This window comes from Eschrichtius robustus, chromosome 12, assembly GCF_028021215.1.
Source record: "Eschrichtius robustus isolate mEscRob2 chromosome 12, mEscRob2.pri, whole genome shotgun sequence".
In the NCBI taxonomy this organism is placed as follows: Eukaryota; Metazoa; Chordata; class Mammalia; order Artiodactyla; family Eschrichtiidae; genus Eschrichtius; species Eschrichtius robustus.
In genome coordinates this window covers 31754143-31774630 of record NC_090835.1, presented here as the reverse complement: position 1 = coordinate 31774630, position 20488 = coordinate 31754143, and the positions used below count along the sequence as shown (strand labels likewise).

The 20488-nt window shown below is 36.4% G+C and overlaps 1 protein-coding gene and 1 pseudogene across 38 annotated transcripts in view; one reads left to right on the top strand and one right to left on the bottom strand.

Moving 5' to 3' along the window:
• The window catches only part of SLMAP (sarcolemma associated protein), a 149499-nt gene that overhangs the window by 18955 nt on the left and 110056 nt on the right, over positions 1-20488 (top strand). The window lies entirely within an intron of this gene.
• LOC137773234 (pyruvate dehydrogenase E1 component subunit alpha, somatic form, mitochondrial-like) lies at positions 18257-19648 on the bottom strand (annotated as a pseudogene).

Here is a 20488-nt window from a genome sequence, read left to right as displayed (position 1 = left end):
GATCTTGTTGTTTATCCATTCTAGATATAATAGTTTGCATCTACTAGCCCCAAACTCACAATCCACCAGCTCCCCCTCAGCAACCACAAGGCTGTTCTCTATGTCTGTGAGTCTGTGTCTGTTTGTAGATAGGTTCATTTGTGTCATGTTTTAGATTCCTCATATAAGTGATATCATGTGGTATTGGACATAACCTTTTCTTAATGACCTAATTTACTAATACCATTAGAGGTTATATGTTTTTTATCCCAGTGCTAAGTGACTTTAGATTAGCAGTTTTAAAATTACTGAATTATGCATTTTTATGTGTTGGTTCTTCTGGGTTGTTATTCGTCAGTTTTCTAGGTCAGCCATTCCTATAGGAACTGTTTAGAAACAATAACTAAACATATGTAAATATGAACCGATAAGGAAGCATGTGAACTTTACAGTGCATCAGCTTGGACATCTGTTCCCACACTTCTTTCCTTTCTGGTTATCAAGTGAATATGTTGTAAGTAAACTGGTATTATTGAAATCTTTGATAAATATATTGTCGAAACCTTTTAGAATAATGTTAAGATATCTTACCTAAGATCAGGTAATAGATGGTCATCAGATCTCTTCAACTTTTCTTTACAGTATAAGTTATTTTGATTTCTTCAGCTTTTTTTTTTAAACAAGTTATTTTTGTATTACATTTTAAAAATTTTCAGTAACTATGTAGCTTCATTTGTTGGAAAATACATAATGGGTACTTCTATAGTTCTTTCAGCAAACTATCAGTCAAATTTATCAGTCTTCTACTACCAGGTGCTAGAGATGAAAAAAGAAGTGTCTGCCTTCTTAAAATCATAAGTCTATTTGCATAAGACAATAAAAAACCTTTAGTATAATATCTTATAGTGTCATATGCCTGTGTATTATATTATAGAGGAAGAACAGCTGATTCAGTGTGTTGATTAATTTATGCTAGTTATACTGTGGTAATAAACAACCCGAAGAGCTCAGTGCCTTATAACAATAAAGATTTATTTCTTGCTTGTGTTAAATACTTAGGTAGATGGCAGCTCCATCCACAGTCATTCTCCTTTCTGGAATTCAGGCTGAAGGAGCAACTCCTGTCTGGGACATACATGTTCTGGTAGTAGGTATTAGAAGGAGAAGAGCTATTCAGAGCCATGGAAGTACAGTTAAAGTTTCTGCCCAGAAGTGGTACATGTCACTTCCACTCACATTTCATTGGCCAAAGCAAGTCATATGGCCAAACATGACATAATTGGGCAGGGAAGTGTAATTAATATTCATTTAGGAAAAATCAGTGGAATAATTGAGTACTGTCATCCGTTCTGCTACACTCAGCTTACTTCCCAACTCAGTGAAAATTATACAGCCTTGGGAGCTGTCAAAGAAGAATGCATTTTAGCAAAAATAAAGTTTTCTAGTCTCTTTTGAGTATTCTAATATCCATATGGTAAATGGTTTGTATCTCTTTCAGAGAAGAGAAAATTAAGGCCTAAAGAAATTATAATTTGAAGTAGCGATCTCCTTTTTATGAGAGAAGTCTATATCGTTGATACAGTACTTAGTATCTTTTGTGAATAACTCTGGCATTGAGTTATGGGGTTTAGTCATAAGTGATGTTTTTTTCCCAGACATCTATTCATCAACTTTATCTTGCCAGTTTATCTGCCTTGTCATGGACTGAATCTGTATTGATCATATTTTAAAATAAAACACTGGGATATATTAGTTCATAGGGTCAAACATTAGAGTATTTATTTATTTATTATTGAGATATAGTTGATTTACAGTATTATGTTAGTTTCAGGTGTATGATATATTGATTCAAATTCTTTATAGATTCAACTCCACTCAAAGTTATTATAAAATATTGGCTCTATTTCCTGTGTTGTACAATATGTCCTTGAAGCTTATTTATTTTATACGTAATATTGATAGTTTGTACCTCTTAATCCTCTACCCCAATTTTGCCCTTCTCCCCTCACCTTTCCCATTGGTAACCGTTAGTTCTCTATATCTGTGAGTCTGTTTCTGTTTGTTACATTAATTGGCTTGTTTTATTTTTTAGATTCCACATGTAAGTGATAACATACAGTATTTGTCTTTCTTTGACTTATTTCTGTAAGCACAATAACCTCTAGGTCCATTCATGTTGTTGCAAATGGAAAATTTTTCATTCTTTTTATGACTGAGTGGTATTCCAGTGTGTGTGTGTGTATGTGTGTGTGTGTGTGTGTATCTGTTGATGGACACTTAGGTTGCTTCCATATTTTGGCTATTATAAATAATGCTGTTGTGAACGTTGGGGTGCAAGTATCTTTTTGATTTAGTGTTTTCATTTTCTTTGGCTATATACCCAGGAGTGGAATTGCTGGATCATATGGTAGTTCTATTTTTAGTTTTTTGAGGAACCTCCATACTGTTTTACATAGTGACCACCAATTTACATTCCCACCAATGGTGTACAAGGGTTCCCTTTTCTCCACATCCTTGTCACATTTATTATTTGTGGTCTTTTTGATGATAGCTATTCTGACAGGTGTGAAGTGATACCTCATTGTGGTTTTGATTTGTGTTTCTGTGATGATTAGTGATGTTGAGCATCTTTTCATGTGCCTGTTGGCCATCTGTAAAACATTAGAGTATTTAAAATAGAGAGCAACATAATTACATAGCATTTGCTTATTGGACATCTTTTTATTAAGCATCTACTATGGCATGTTTGCTAGCTGACAGGGATAAAGGGGTGAAAAGATATAACACCTGTTTTTAGAGATTCTGTGTAAGTGGACATGTCTACAAAAAATTACAATTCAGTGAAATAATTGCTTAGAGAGATACTATTCAAATGAACTGCAGTAGAAATGTTGAGGATGGAATGACCAATTGAGAAGGCAATGAAGGAGGGAATGGCTTCTCCAGAGGTGATATCTGAAACAAATCTTAAAAGAAGAGCAGGTTTTAGCATGCAAATGAGGGGAAAGTACATTTTAGGCAGCATGAGTGATCGTTTTATTAGTACTGATAGGAATAAAAATAGTTGGCTTGTTTGAGAAACTGATTTTGTGTGATATCATTTAGGTGAGGAATAGAAGATGAGGCAGAAAAGATAGTTCAGGATGAGGTTGTGAGGGATTTTAATGTCATGCTCCTTTTTCCTTTAGGACAAGTGGTGAGGAGTGCCAAAAGATTTTAAGTAATAGAATTACACTTTTGTTTTTAGAGCAGCAGTCTTAGTGACAATGTGAAAGACACTGGAATTGTGCTCAGAGGCAAGGAGACCCAGTAGAGTGATATAGTAGAAAGATCAGTTAGAGACAAATTCCCAGAGTGCAACCAAATCATCTGGATGGAGTGAGACAGATTTGGGAGTCACTACCCGATATAGTGAAGGCTGTAGGAAATACACGCCCAGGGAGGTTTGTACATATCTAGAAAAGTAGAAGCTAGGAAAGAACCCTGGGGATGATCAACATTTGAACTGCTGTGAGGGAAAAAGAAAAGAGAGTTGGAAGGGACAACCAGGGAAGTAGGAGGACCAGGAAAGATTGGATTTGTGAGGTACAAGGCAGGGAAGAGTTTTTGAGAAAATACTCATGTCACCTTTTAAGAGCTGAAAGCAGTCCTTGGATTTGTCAGGTAGTAGTCTCATCAGTGACTTGAGGGCTGTTCAGTGGAGTGGTGGGTATGGAAGCTCACTGACAATGGATTAAGGCCCTCCATTAAATTTAGAGTGTATTTTAAACATTTATATTTAAAATTAACGGGACTTCCCTGGTGGCTCAGTGGTTAAGAATCCGCCTGCCAATGCAGGGGACATGGGTTTGAGCCCTGGTCCAGGAAGATCCCACGTGCCTTGGAGCAGCTAAGCCCGTGTGCCACAACTACTGAGCCTGTGCTCCAGAGCCCACGAGCCACAACTACTGAAGCCCACGTGCCTAGAGCCCATGCTCCGCAACAAGAGAAGCCACCTCAATGAGAAGCCCACGCACCACAACCAAGAGTAGCCCCCGCTCTCCGCAACTAGAGAAAGCCCGTGTGCAGCAACGAAGACCCAATGCAGCCAAAAATAATAATAATAATAAATAAATAAATATATTTAATGGAAAAACATAATTAAGTTGCTTTGGAGCAAAGGGGTCAAATAAAATATTTTCAGTTTCAGAGAGTTATATCCATTAATGGAAAGATAATAAAGATGTACTGAAATATGTATTTTAAATACATTTTACGAGTTCTAGGATGGAAAAAGTTATTTTGAGCAGGGGGTAGGGGAAGAAGGAGATTTTGGAGGAATAGCCTTTTAGGAATTTTGGCCCAGTATAAGTATATAGCAGCAGTCTTACTTTTAAAAAATGTACCATTTTATTTAGCATATGTTGTAGTTCTCAACATTAGTACTTTTTTACTTGCACAATGTTTTCTATTGTAAAGCATGTATGTCAAAACCCAAAATCTGCACTGTCACTTCCTTAGTGTAAATTCGGCTTTGCTACTAAGATAATGTGCCTGAAACAGAGCGTAAATCTCTCAGGATCTTGAAAAACAATTTGAGAATGAACAAAAAAGTTAAGGTATGATTAATTTTCTGGTTTATGACTATTTAAAAGTTCAGTATTTGCAGCATAATTTTCAGAAAACTATCAAGTGAACTCCTGTATCAACAGAAAGTGCCAAAAATTGCTTAAGCTTTTTTACATAGCATCAAGTTTGCTCAGATTAAATACTCTAAAATTAGTTTTAGTAATAGAAATCTCTGATACTTGAACCAGTTTATGTTCTTTACTAAACTTTAGAGTTGAAACTGATTTAAAGACATACCTATTTATTAATGGAAAGCAAAACAACATTTCATCTCAAAATTTGCTTGTTTTTTTTTTGGTATTTAAAAAATTTTTTTCTTATTTTTTAATTTTTTGGCTGCGTTGGGTCTTAGTTGCGGCACATGGGATCTTCATTGCAGCTTGTGGGATCTTTTGTTGCAGCGCATGGGCTTCTCTCTAGTTGTGGTGTGCGAGTTTTCTCTTCTCTAGTTGTGGCGTGCCAGTTCCAGAGCACCTGGGCTCTGTAGTTTGCTGCACGCGGGCTCTCTAGTTGAGGCGCGTGAGCTCAGTAGTTGTGGCGCTCGGGCTTACTTGCCCTGCAGCATGTGGGATCTTAGTTCCCCAACCAGAGATCAAGCCCGCATCCCCTGCATTGGAAGGTGGATTCTTTACCACTGGACCACTAGGGAAGTCCCAAAATTTGCTTGATATTTTAGATTCAAATAAAATTCTTAGTAGAGGTAAATCTAAGACAGTATTCAAATGTGAGAAATATAACAGGATGTTTTATGGGCTGTCTTTTTAGTGTGTTCAGAGGGAGTTGTTTGAACTTGAACTACAGCTTTAATTGCATGTCTATTGACCACGAGTATCTTTTTTAAAAAGAGAGGTGAGGTGAAATGAACTAACTAGTGATATTTGTCATTATTCTAACAATAGAGTACTTTGATTTAAAGAACAAAATTTTGTAATAATTGTGTTGATTAAATATTTAAATGCAACCTTCTTAGTGATATTTTTATTAAAAAACACCATTTGTTTCGTTGGTATTGATTTTACTATTTATGTGACAGGTATAGAAACTTCTTATACATGTAATGTTTTAAAATAAGATGTGTCTTTTTAAAAATTGAGGTAATTTGGTTAATAACATTATATATTTTGCGTGTACAACATTATATTTTTACTTATATGTATACTACATTGTGCTCACCACCAAAAATTCAGTTTCCATCTGTCACCATACAGCGTACAGTTGACCCCCTTTATCCATTTCACTCCCCCTTTCCTCTTTGGTAACCACTACTCTGTTCTCTGCATCTACATGTTTGTTTTTGTTCGGTTTGTTCATTTATTTTGTTTTTTATATTCCACATATGAGTGAAATTATAGTATGTGTCTTTTCCCATCTGAAGATGTGTCTTTTTTTGATCCTCCATGTAAATTTATAAGTAAATTAGCTGAATCAGGCATTGTTAGAAATTGTTCTTATCGTTGTTATGGTGTTTATCACTGTCTACTAGTTTTTTCTTCTCTATTATCGTGAATTGAATTCCTTTAAGCTGGAGGATTTTGTTTTCTTTCTGTGTTCATCATTCTAAGTTTAGTTAGCATTGAATAGATTTTAACAGTTAAGTTTTATATTTTCTGCTTTGATCTCTTAGATAGTGGCTTTATCTATTATATTTTACTTAAATCATATCTTTGTCTTTAGGGGTTTTTATCTTCTGTATTGTGTGTTCCTATAACTTGACCATGATGAATTCTAAGCGTATATAGTTATTTTTACCATTTAAAAAGTTAACTCTTTAGAATTGTGTGGGCTCATTTATGTTTTTCATTATACTGGCAATGTAAAAAATAAAAGAAATTTATGATTATGTTTAAGCGTTTAACAGCACAAGCAAATTATGTAGGCTTCTTACCTGCCTCCAGTCAGTGTGGTATTTCAAGGAAAATTCTTTTCTTCCCTGAAACTCTAGTTTTAGAGCTCAGTTATCTCTGGCTCTTCATTAAAATTCCATTTCTAGATGTGAAGAATTCCCTAATCTAGATGGGAATTCCTAAAACATATACACAGTATTCTCTAGATTTCAAAGTGCTGTTGATTCATTTAGCCAATATTATTGAGTTCTTCCTGTGTGCTAAGCATTGTTCTAGTTAAACAAAACAAAGTCCCTGCCCCCATGGAGCTGACATTCTGGCATGCAGTGTGCCATCATCAGTTTTTCATCATCACCTCAGTCTATTTAGGACAAAAGGGAGTGCTTGATTTACTGACAGGGAATCCAACATAGTTCAGTTCATCTTGTCCTATAAATTTGCTGTGTAAAAGCAATACTGTTAATATGTATCCAAAGTATTCTGGTTAAATTTCAGTTTTGCCCTCAATTGCTAGTGCTCTACACTTGGTGAAATCTGTCCATATCGCCTTCAATTTTATAAATTTAGACTGTATGTGTATTTTCTTAACCTTGTTTTTTATGTACTAAGTTAGATTGTTTTTTTTTTAAAGTCATCAGGGAATCTCTTTAGATGAGTCATTGAATGATTTTGTTTTGGTTGTTTTCTCCCTACTCTGAAACTTACTTTTCCATTTTCCTCAGTGTGAATTTTAATAGAACTTTTCAAACTTTTGTTTGCATGACACATACTTTCCTAGCTCTTAATTTTTTTGACTTTTTTGACAGTTTTGACATTTCCGTCTTTGTTTCCATTGTTTATGGTTTCCATAAAGACTTTATCTTTGGGCTTCCCTGGTGGCGCAGTGGTTGAGAATCTGCCTGCCAATGCAGGGGACACGGGTTCGCGCCCTGGTCTGGGAGGATCCCACATGCCGCGGAGCGACTGGGCCCGTGAGCCACAATTGCTGAGCCTGCGCGTCTGGAGCCTGTGCTCCGCAACAGGAGAGGCCGCGATAGTGAGAGGCCCGCGCACCACGATGAAGAATGGCCCCCACTTGCCGCAACTGGAGAAAGCCCTCACACAGAAACGAAGACCCAACACAGCCATAAGTAAATAAAATAAAAAAATAAATAAAATATTTAAAAAAAAAAGACTTTATCCTTTAGATTCCACGCCCCATTCTCTCTCAAAATTCATATACTTACAGTCTTTTTTTTTTTTTTTAAATTAATTAATTTATTTTTTTGGCCTCATTGGGTCTTCATTGCTGCACACAGGCTTTCTCTAGTTGCGGTGAGCGGGGGCTACTCTTTGTTGCGGTGCACAGGCTTCTCACTGCAGTGACTTCTCTTGTTGCTGAGCACGGGCTCTAGGCACGTGGGCTTCAGTAGTTGTGGCATGCAGGCTCAGTAGTTGTGGATCGTGGGCTCTAGAGCACAGGCTCGGTAGTTGTGGCGCACGGGCTTAGTTGCTCATGACATGTGGGATTTTCCCGGACCAGGGCTCGAACCCGTGTCCTCTGCATTAGCAGATGGATTCCTAACCACTGTGCCACCAGGGAAGCCCTATTTACAGTCTTAAATTACCACGTCTAAGCACTTAATTTCAAAATTTATGTCCTTATCATGAATTTCTTAACAATATTTTTAAATTTATTTTTAGTTTTTTGATACACTTCAGTTGTTTTTAGTATATTCACAGAATTGTGCAGTGATTACCACATTAAATTCCAGAATATTTTCGTTGCCCCCAAAAGAAACCCTGCACCCATTAGCAGTCACTCCCCATTTCCTCTTCTCCCAGCTTCTGCTGACCACTAATCTAATTTTTGTCTCTATAGATTTACCTGTCTGGGAATTTCATATAAATGGAATCATACAACATGTGACCTCTTGTGCCTGGCTTCTTTCATTCAGCCTAAGTTTTCAAGATTCGTCCATGTTGTAGCATGTATTGGTACTTCATACCTTTTTATTGCCAAATAATATTCCTTTGTAGGGATATATATATAACATTTCATTTATCCATTTATCAGCTGATGGATATTTGGGTCATTTCTATTTTTTGGCTATTAAAAAATGCCGGGACTTTCCTGGTGGCGCAGTGGATAAGACTCTGCGCTCCCAATGCAGGGGGCCCGGGTTCGATCCCTGGTCAGGGAACTAGATCCCACATGCATGCCGCAACTAAGAGTTCGCGTGCCACAGCTAAGAGTTCACAGGCCACAACTAAGGAGCCCATGTGCCATAACTAAGGAGCTCGCCTGCCGCAACTAAGACCCCATGCAACCAAATAAATAAATAAATAAATATTAAAAAAAGAAAAAGAAAAATGCCACTGTGAACATATATGTACGAGTTTTTGTGTAGAGGAACTGCCAAACTGTTTTCCAAAGTGGCTGTACTATTTTACATTCTCACCAGCAATTTATGAAGGTTTAGTGTCTCTACTTCTTGTTCAAACTTATTATCTGTCTCTTTTATTGTAGCCATTCAGTGAGTATGAAGTGTCTCACTGTGTTTCTGATTTGTATTTCTCCAGTTACTAACTAGTAATATTGAGCATCTTTTCATGTACTTATTGGCCATTTGTATACTTTTCTGGGGAAATGTCTGTTCATATCCTTTCCCTGTTTAAAAAAATGGATTATTTATCTTTTTATTGTTGAGTTGTATATTCTGGATACAATTCCTTTATCAGATGAATGATTTGCAAATATTTTTCCCCATTTTGTAGACTGTCTTAATGGTGCCTTTAAAAAAGTATTATTGTAAAATACACATAACAGAAAATTTACCATTTTTACCATTTTAAGTGGTATTAAATACATTCACAATGTATTGCAACCATCACCTTCATCCATTTTAAGTACTTTTTTTTCTTATCAGTCATCCATTTTATACACATCAGTGTATACATGTCAATCCCAATCTCCCAATTCCTCACAGCACCACCCCCACCCCCCGCTGCTTTCCCCCCTTGGTATCCGTACGTTTGTTCTCTACATCTGTGTCTCAATTTCTGCCCTGCAAACCGGTTCATCTGTACCATTTTTCTAGGTTCCACATATATGCGTTAATATACGATATTTGTTTTTCTCTTTCTGACTTACTTCACTCTGTAGGACAGTCTCTAGATGCATCCACGTCTCTACAAATGACCCAGTTTCGTTCCTTTTTATGGCTGAGTAATATTCCATTGTACATATGTACCACATCTTCTTTATCCATTCATCTGTCAATGGGCATTTAGGTTGCCTCCGTGACCTGGCTATTGTAAATAGTGCTGCAGTGAACATTGGGGTGCATGTGTCTTTTTGAATTATGGTTTTCTCTGGGTATATGCCCAGTAGTGGGATTGCTGGGTCATATGGTAATTCTATTTTTAGTTCTTTAAGGAACCTCCATACTGTTCTCCATAGTGGCTGTATCAATTTACATTCCCAGCAACAGTGCAAGAGGGTTCCCTTTTCTCCACACCCTCTCCAGCATTTGTTGTTTGTAGATTTTCTGATGATGCCCATTCTAACTGTGTGAGGCCTCATTGTAGTTTGGATTTGCATTTCTCTAATAATGAGTGATGCTGAGCAGATTTTCATGTGCTTCTTGGCCATCTGTATGTCTTCTTTGGAGAAATGTCTATTTAGGTCTTCTGCCCATTTTTGGATTGGGTCGTTTGTTTTTTTAATATTGAGCTCCATGAGCTGTTTATATATTTTGGAGATTAATCCTTTGTCTGATGATTCATTTGCAAATATTTTCTCCCATTCTGAGGGTTGTCTTTTCATCTTGTTTATGGTTTCCTTTGCTGTGCAAAAGTTTTTAAGTTTCATTAGGCCCCATGTGTTTATTTTTGTTTTTATTTCCATTACTCTAGGAGGTGGATCAAAAAAGATCTCGCTGTGATTTATGTCAAAGAGTGTTCTTCCTATGTTTTCCTCTAAGAGTTTTATAGTGCCCGGTCTTACATTTAGGTCTCTAATCCAATTTGAGTTTATTTTTGTGTATGGTGTTAGGGAGTGTTCTAATTTCATTCTTTTACATGTAGCTGTCCAGTTTTCCCAGCACCACTTATTGAAAAGACTGTCTTTTCTCCACTGTATATCCTTGCCTCCTTTGTCATAGATTAGTTGACCATAGGTGCGTGGGTTTATCTCTGGGCTTTCTGTCCTGTTCCATTGATCTATATTTCTGTTTTTGTGCCAGTACCATATTATCTTGATTACTGTAGCTTTGTAGTATAGTCTGAAGTCAGGGAATCTGATTCCTCCAGCACCGTTTTTTTCCCTCAAGACTGCTTTGGCTATTTGGGGTCTTTTGTGTCTCCATAGAAATTTTAAGATTTTTTGTTCTAGTTCTGTAAAAAGTGCCATTGGTAATTTGATAGGGATTGCATTGAATCTGTAGATTGCTTTGGGTAGTAGAGTCATTTTCAAAATGTTGATTCTTCCAATCCAAGAACTTGGTATATCTCTCCATCTCTGGGTATCATCTTTAATTTCTTTCATCAGTGTCTTATAGTTTTCTGCATACAGGTCTTTTGTCTCCCTAGGTAGGTTTATTCCTAGGTATTTTATTCTTTTTGTTGCAGTGGTAAGTGGGAGTGTTTCCTTATTTTCTCTTTCAGATTTTTCGTCATTAGTGTATAGGAATGCAAGAGATTTCTGTGCATTAATTTTGTATCCTGCAACTTTACCAAGTTCATTGATTAGCTCTAGTAGTTTTCTGGTGGCATCTTTAGGATACTCTATGTATAGTATCATGTCATCTGCAAACAGTGACAGTTTTACTTCTTCTTTTCCAATTTGTATTCCTTTTATTGCTTTTTATTCTCTGATTGCCATGGCTAGGACTTCCAAAACTATGTTGAGTAATAGCAGGGAGAGTGGACATCCTTGTCTTGTTCCTGATCTTAGAGGAAATGGTTTCAGTTTTTCACCATTGAGAATGATGTTTGCTGTGGGTTTGTCATATATGGCCTTTATTATGTTGAGGTAGGTTCCCTCTCTGCCCACTTTCTGGAGGGTTTTTATCATAAATGGGTGTTAAATTTTGTCCAAAGCTTTTTCTGCATCTATTAAGATGATCAGATGGTTTTTCTCCTTCAGTTTGTTAATATGGTGTATCACATTGATTGATTTGCGTATATTGAAGAATCCTTGCATCTCTGGGATAAATCCCACTTGATCGTGGTGTATGATCCTTGTAATGTGTTGCTGTATTCTGTTTGCTAGTATTTTGTTGAGGATTTTTGCATCTATATTCATCAGTGATATTGGTCTGTAATTTCGTTTTTTTGTAGTATCTTTGTCTAGTTTTGGTATCAGGGTGATGGTGGCCTCATAGAATGAGTTTGGGAGTTTTCCTTCCTCTGCAAGATTTTGGAAGAGTTTGAGAAGGATAGGTGTTAGCTCTTCTCTAAATGTTTGGTAGAATTCACCTGTGAAGCCATCTGGTCCTGGACTTTTGTTTGTTGGAAGATTTTTAATTACAGTTTCAATTTCATTACTTGTGATTGGTCTATTCATATTTTCTATTTCTTCCTGGTTCAGTCATGGAAGGTTATACCTTTTCTAAGAATTTGTCCATTTCTTCCAGGTTGTCCATTTCATTGGCATAGAGTTGCTTGTAGTAGTCTCTTAGGATGCTTTGTATTTCTGTGGTGTCTGTTGAAACTTCTCCTTTTTCATTTCTAATTTTATTGATTTGAGTCCTCTCCCTCTTTTTCTTGATGAGTCTGGCTAATGGTTTATCAATTTTGTTTATCTTCTCAAAGAACCAGCTTTTAGTTTTATTGATCTTTGCTATTGTTTTCTTTGTTTCTATTTCATTTATTTCTGCTCTGATCTTTATGATTTATTTCCTTCTGCTATTTTTGGGTTTTGTTTGTTCTTCTTTCTCTAGTTCCTTTAGATGTAAGGTTAGAGTGTTTATTTGAGACTTTTCTTGTTTCTTGAGGTAGGCTTGTATAGCTGTAAACTTCCCTCTTAGAACTGCTTTTGCTGCATTCCGTAGGTTTTGGATCGTCGTGTTTTCATTGTCATTTGTCTCTAGGTATTTTTTGATTTCCTCTTTGATTTCTTCAGTGATCTCTTGGTTATTTAGTAACGTATTGTTTAGCCTCCATGTGTTTGTGTTTTTTACGTTTTTTCCCCTGTAGTTGATTTCTAACCTCATAGCATTGTGGTCAGAAAAGATGCTTGATATGATTTCAGTTTTCTTAAATTTACTGAGGCTTGATTTGTGACCCAAGATGTGATGTATCCTGGAGACTGTTCCGTGCACACTTGAGAAGACAGTGTAATCTGCTGTTTTTGGATGGAATGTCCTATAAATATCAATTAAATCTATCTGAGGTATTGTGTCATTTAAAGCTTCTGTTTCCTTATTTATTTTCATTTTGGATGATCTGTCCATTGGTGTAAGTGAGCTGTTAAAGTCCCCCACTATTATTGTGTTACTGTCAATTTCCTCTTTTATAGCTGTTAGCAGTTGCCGTATGTATTGAGGTGCTCCTATGTTGGGTGCATATATATTTATAATTGTTATATATTCTTCTTGGATTGATCCTTTGATCATTATGTAGTGTCCTTCCTTGTCTCTTGTAACATTCTTTATTTTAAAGTCTATTTTATCTGATATGAGTATTGCTATTCCAGCTTTCTTTTGATTTCCATTTGCATGGAATATCTTTTTCCATCCCCTCACTTTCAGTCTGTATGTGTCCCTAGGTCTGAAGTGGGTCTCTTGTAGACAGCATATATATGGGTCTTGTTTTTGTATCCATTCAGCAAGCCTGTGTCTTTTGGTTGGAGCATTTAATCCATTCACCTTTAAGGTAATTATCGATATGTATGTACCTATTACCATTTTATTAATTGTTTTGGGTTTGTTTTTGTAGGTCCTTTTCTTCTCTTGTGTTTCCCACTTAGAGAAGTTCCTTTAGCATTTGTTGTAGAGCTGGTTTGGTGGTGCTGAATTCTCTTAGCTTTTGCTTGTCTGTAAAGCTTTTGATTTCTCCATCGAATCTGAATGAGATCCTTGCCGGGTAGAGTAATCTTGGTTGTAGGTTCTTCCCTTCCATCACTTTAAGTATATCATGCCACTCCCTTCTGGCTTGCAGAGTTTCTGCTGCGAAATCAGCTGTCAACCTTATGGGAGTTCCCTTGTATGTTATTTGTCATTTTTCCCTTGCTGCTTTCTATAATTTTTCTTTGTCTTTAATTTTTGCCAGTTTGATTATCATGTGTCTCGGCGTGTTTCTCCTTGGGTTTATCCTGTGTGGGACTCTCTGCGCTTCCTGGACTTGGGTGGCTATTTCCTTTCCCATGTTAGGGAAGTTTTCGACTATAATCTCTTCAAATATTTTCTCTGGTCCTTTCTCTCTTTATTCTCCTTCTGGGACCCCTATAATGTGAATGTTGTTGCGTTAAATGTTGTCCCAGAGGTCTCTTAGGCTGTCTTCATTTCTTTTCATTCTTTTTTCTTTATTGTGTTTCGCAGCAGTGAATTCCACCATTCTGTCTTCCAGGTCACTCATCCGTTCTTCTGCTTCAATTATTCTGCTATTGATTCCTTCTAGTGTATTTTTCATTTCGGTTATTGTATTGTTCATCTCTGTTTGTTTGTTCTTTAATTCTTCTACATCTTTGTTCAACATTTCTTGCATCTTCTCGATCTTTGCCTCCATTCTTTTTCCGAGGTCCTGGATCATCTTCAGTATCACTATTCTGAATTATTTTTGTGGAAGGTTGCCTATCTCCATTTCATTTAGTTGTTTTTCTGGGGTTTTATCTTGTTCCTTCATCTGGTACATAGCCCTCTGCCTTTTCATCTTGTCTATCTTTCTGTGAATGTGGTTTTTGTTCCACAGGCTGCAGGATTGTAGTTGTTGCTTCTGCTGTCTCCATTTTCAGTACTTTTCCATCATCCTGAACAGAAACTCTGTACCCATTAAATAATAACTCTTCTCTTCTCCCTGAGGCTCTAATAACTGCTATTTCTATTTTGTGGCTCTCTGAATTTGCCTATTCTAGGTGACTTATATAAGTGGGATCACATAATATGTGTCCTTATGGTGTCTTTTATAGCACAGAATTTTTAAATTTTGAAGTTCAGTTTATCCTTTATTTTAAAAATAATTCTAACGACCCTAAAATTTTTAATTTATATTACCATTTGTGCTTTTGGTATCACGTCTAAGAAATCATTTGCCTAATCCCAGGTCATGAGGTCATATTTTAACCATTTTTGAGTGTTCTCTTACTTGGCCCTCCCATTTGTATATTAAACGTCAACCAATATAAACTGTCAGTGGTCTGTCAGTAGTTTTATGAGAAGGGTTTATTAGGTGTTGTACTATTTAAAAATTTTTAGATCAGGATAGTAGTTTCAAACTTTAGAATCTCCTGAGATGCTTACTGAAAACAGGTTCCTCAGATGATTTTTGTACATTTGTAGTAAATGTCTAGGAGACTTGGCATCATGTGGTTGAAAAGTGTGGAATTAAAATAGTCCAGCATAATGATGAAGAGCCTGGATCCTGGATTCTGACTAGCTGGGTATGAATCCTGGCTGTGCCACTTTCTCAGCCATATGATCTTGGGCCAGTCACTTGTTATCTCTGGGCATTCATTTCATCTCTCAGAGTTGTTGCAAGGATTAAACAAGCTAATATCTGTGAAGCACTTAGAATAGTTTGGCAATAGTAAGCAGCACATATGTGTTACATATTATTATACCCTTTAACTCAGTAATATCATTTTCAGGGACTTAATCTAAGAATATTAACAGATATGTTGCATAAAGATGTATGTATAACAGTTTCATCAAAGAGATTGATTGCAAGAAGTCTTCCATATATATAGTCAGTAGACCTATGGTTAAATATCTTAATGAAATTTATGAAATGTCATGTAGCCATTTAGTCATATTCAAAAAATATTTAATGCCTTGGGAAAATAGTGATTTAAGTGAAAAAGTCAAATTAATATACAACTACTTGTAAAGTAGGTCTGTAAACTTCTTTAAACATATGGGGCAGGGAAATGGAGTGTTGGTCTTGTAATGCATATAAATAAATAAGTTAAACTGTTGACAATGATTATCCTTGGAAGCTGGGAGGAATAATTTTAATTTTCTTCTATACTTTATTGTACTTTCTTGACTTCAGTGATAAGTATTTTATACTCAGAAAAACAAATTAATTTTGAAAAAGACCAGAAGAGGGGAAAAGCCCAATGTGAAATAGGAAAAATGATAGGAAAATAGGAAAAGCCCAATGTGGAAGAGGATAATAGGATGATAGAAAACTAGGAAAAGCGCAGTGTGAAATAGGAGAGCATAATGGGAATAGGAAACCTGCATCCTAATACTAGTACTGTTATTAAATGATTTTAAACCTTGATTGAGTTTTATCTCTTCCTTGGGGACATAGTTTCCTTATATGTAAAATGAGAAATTGGACTAAAATTTAAAAGGCAGTATAGTAGAATGGTTAAGAGCTGGGAGGTCAGAAGTGGGGAGTTAGGGACTACAGCTGAGGAGATCATTACATGGGTTCATACCCTAGTTCTTATTTGCTTGGTGACTTCTGGCAAGTAATTTGCCAGAAACTCTGCCTCAATTTTCTTGTTTTTAAAGTGGGGTTAATAATAATACCTCACAGGGGAGTGGTGCGAATTAAGTGAATTAAATACACGTAAAGGACTTAATATAGAGCCTGGCACACAGTAAGAATTCAGTAAATGTTAACCATTTTTACTGGTATGTAGATCCTTTCTAATGAGGTTATTTATTGCCAATATTTTTAGTCGAGTGATTCTTAAATTTGTCATTTGAAAGTTTAGTCAGTTTTCTATATAGATACTTTTGAGATTGTGGAGGCTATTGATTTGTGAAATAGAATGTTTTGGAGGCCCTGGCTCCCACCCCCAGCTTGCCTTATTTGTTTTGTGTTCTTGTGCAGGCAGCTTCTTTGAGGTCCTAAGTTATCTCATCCATGAGAGTATTTTATAGACCATTTCAGCAGTAAAAAATCTCATATTTGATTTTTTAGTTTTTTTCTGACTCTTTTTGTTCTGAAGCTGATGTGTGCAGCTTAATCTGCCTGTAATTTAAGTTGCATAGGCTGTTAGGTTGTACCTGTTTTTCTTCAGCTGATGTTTCAATTTTAAACTTGAGAAATGGCATAAAGCCCAAGGGAATGTTACAGCTCAGTTGACTTGCCCATTCTAGAAAAAGTTAATGTTATATTGTAAACTCAGCTAGAAGTTTGTGGAGCATTACCTCTGGTGTAACTCGATTGATGCATAGATGTTATTTAATTTAATCCCAGAAAAAGAATGTACCCAAATGTTTTAAGAGGTAAATCTGAGTGTGAAAATCACTTTCAGAGCCAGCAACCATATTGAAATTCATTTTTGGAACCCTGAACAAAGACTACAAAAATAGATGACTTTTATAATATTATATCATTTTCTTTCACTGACTATATGAGATAATTAAGTCTTTGGTGAATAGTGACTCAGCTATTCCATTGCTTGGGAAATTTTTGTCTGCGAACAAGTCACTCTGTGATACCTCAGTTTATAATGGCAGTCAAAATGAAGATGAAATTTGTATTTTAATACACTTATTCTTAGATCTTCAGAAGCTCTCTCCTTTTCTACATGGAGTAACTGCAGTAGGCAGCCCACCATGGGGGGCATTATTTCTGTGTTAGAGAATAAATTAGTAGAGTTAACATTGCCAGGAAGCAAAAGGCAGTAGTTTGACTGCCACAGTTAAGTGATACAATTTGTTACTTATAACAAATATAAGGTATTTTCCTCTAATTGTAATAACTTGTTCATTAAACATACCTAGCTATAGTCCTCATAACAAGAGAGTGGTATGTCTTCTGGCTTGATAGGTAAAATCAGCTTGAGACAGCTTTGTGACTCACTGACACAAGAGGGAAAAATCTCTGCCTGACTTCGGAATTGGATTTTATTTTAGGATGAGTTGTTTGTGTAAGTATAGATATGAGAGAGTTCCTCTCCTACATGTCTAATATCTTATTCTGTCTCCCCATAGATTTAACTCAATGCTTCCAAATTCCCCCAGCCTATACTTTTCGTATCTTCTGCTACTTGGTTCACGTTAATTACAAAGTGTTCCTATTTCTCCCTCCATATTTTTCTTTCTGAATGTAAGAGTTTATGAACTTTTCCTTTAAACATTTTGAATTGTCTTTTGTGTTTGTCGATTTGTTTCAGTTTTTAAAAATTTCATTTTTTCTTATAGAAGAGACTAGTAACATATTTGCTTCTGTGGAGGGAAATTGGGAAACTGTGGGACATGGGGAAGAAGATGTACTTTTCACTGTACCACTGGAATTTTGGAACCCATTAAATTTTTCTCCCATCTTTTTAAACTTAATTTTGTAGAGTAGCATAAACACGTTTACAAACTGTTTGTTTGTTTGATGGGTTTTATTTCTTTTAAAGTTGAGAACACAAAGTTTCTTGAAGTTGACCATTGAATGTTCTGTTGAAGGCATAATAGTAAATTTACAGTGTTCCTTTATTTATTTATTTATTTATTTATTTATTCATTCATTCATTCATTCATTCATTCATTCATTCATTCATTCTGCTCCGGGTCATAGTTGCACCACACGGGATCTTCGCTGTGGCATGCAGGCTCTTATTTGTGGCATGCGGACTCTTAGTTGTGGCACGTGGACTCTTAGTTGTGGCATGTGGGATCTAGTTCCCTGACCAGGGATCAAACCCGGGCCCCCTACACTGGGAACATGGAGTCTTAAACACTGGACCACCAGGGAAGTCCCTGCAGTCTTCCTTTAAATGATTCACTTGATCCATAAACTTCAAAAGGTGGATCACTGTAATAGAAGTGATGGCCTAGCTCTTCTAAAGGTGGTTTGGGATCAACTGTAGCAAACTAGACTGTGCTCTCAATTTCTTTCTTCACTCCAACATCAGTTTCCTTTCATTCTTCAACACTGGCAGTATTGCTGTGTGCTATTCTATCTCGGAGAAGCATAATAGGGTCACTCTTCTTACTTCTTGTATTTCTTCTTGTGTATAGTAACTGGCTCCAAGATCATGCATACTGTGTCCTTCATAATGTTGAGTCTGCAGCTCTATCAGTATGATCCCCTATACAGATCTGTAATAGGCAGCTGCAATCTTTGTTGCCTCCTGGACACATAGAGCATCCATTCCATCTGACCTAAGCCCAGGAAGAAAACTGCCTTTCTTGTAGTAATCAGTGATGGCTGCTGCTCTCTAAACAGATGTTTCCATTCCACAGTGGTTTTTCTCACAGATGAAAATAAATGGTCATTTCCACAAAGTTGCCATATTGTATGCTTCAAATATAAAGTAAAACAGACCTCATTTTTTCCATTATACAATTGGCCCTCCCTATCCATGAGCTCTGCATCCACCAATTCAACCAACTGCAGATTGAAAATGTTTGGGAAAAAAATTCCAGAAAGTTCCAAAAAGCAAAAATTGAATTTTCCATGCACCGGCAACTATTTACATAGCATTTACATTGTATGAGGTATTATGAGTAATCTAGAGATGATTTAAAGTATATGGGAGGATGTGCATAGGGTTATATGCAAATACAATGCTATTTTATATAAGGGACTTGAGCATCTGAGGATTTTGGTATCCATGGGAGTCCTGGAACCAATCCCCCTTGGATACTGAGTGGTAACTGTACTTACAGGCCAGACCAGTGCTCAGGGGAACCTGAGCTCTGACAATGCCCTGATCCCTGTAGAAGGTCTTAGTGTACATGTGTATTAATCCTACTTTTCCTTTAGCACAACCTTCTCTTTGTCCTGTAAACTCTACAAATTTCTAGGACAGAAAGTCCACAAGTAAAGCTAAAGCCATGAGCCCAGTAAGCGGTGATGAGATGATCTATGATATTTATCACGACCTCAAGTCCCCCACAATCTTCTTGACATTACATAAGTAACAAAAACCACAAATAACTTTCTGTTTGATTCCATTGGCAAACAGTCTGTATCATCCCGTAGAGTCTGAGTCTCTCTTCACTACCGAGCACTGTTGTGATAAGAGGGCCCTCTTACTACCCATGAAGGTCACATTTCTTCATTTCAAATGTACCATCATTGGCACAGTTACGGGATGCCACCAGTGCTCTGCTAGCCATGACCCGCAGGAAATGGTGAGAATCTTCCTCTTAGAGGATCTTCCTCCTGAGTGTAGGTCGTGGTGGTGGCAGCAGTGATGTCATGCTCTATGCTGGTCATAGGCACACAGATATTTTTAAAGAGTGCAGAATATTTACGGATAGGCTGCGGTTTTCTTAACTGTTCTTCCATTGTTGAATATTTACATAGGTTCCATCTTTTAAAACTATTATAAATTTTGCTTTGCTGAATATCTTTATACCTAGATCTTTATTTATGTTTTTTATTACTTCTGTAGGCTGAGCTCTCAGAAGTAAATCAAAGGGGACATTGTTTTAAAGCTCGCTTCGTATACTTTGCCAAACTGCTTTCCAGACAGGTTGTGCCAATTTACACTCCCATGACCAGCTTGTGAAAATGTTTCTCTTATGTCACTCTTGAATGCACTGAGTGTTATTTAAAATACTTTCTGCCACTTTTATCAGTAACAAGCTGAATCCCTTAAATTTTTATATTACAAAGTTATTTCCTATGTGCGTGTATATATTCATATATTCTTTTCATCCTTCCTCTGTTCATTGGCTTTTTAAAAGCAGCTTTATTGAAGTAGAATTTACATTACATAAAATTTACCCATTATAAAAGTAAGTTTAGTTTACTTGAAGTTAGTGGTTTTTAGTAAATCTGTAGTTTTGTAATCATCACCATAATCTAGCTATAAAACATTTTCATCACCCCCAAAAGTTCTCTTGTGCCTATTTGCATTCAGTCCTTGATCCCACATGCAGCCTTAGGTAACCACTGATCTGTTTTCTGTCTCTATAGGTTTGTATATTCCAGAAATTTTAAATAAACAAAAT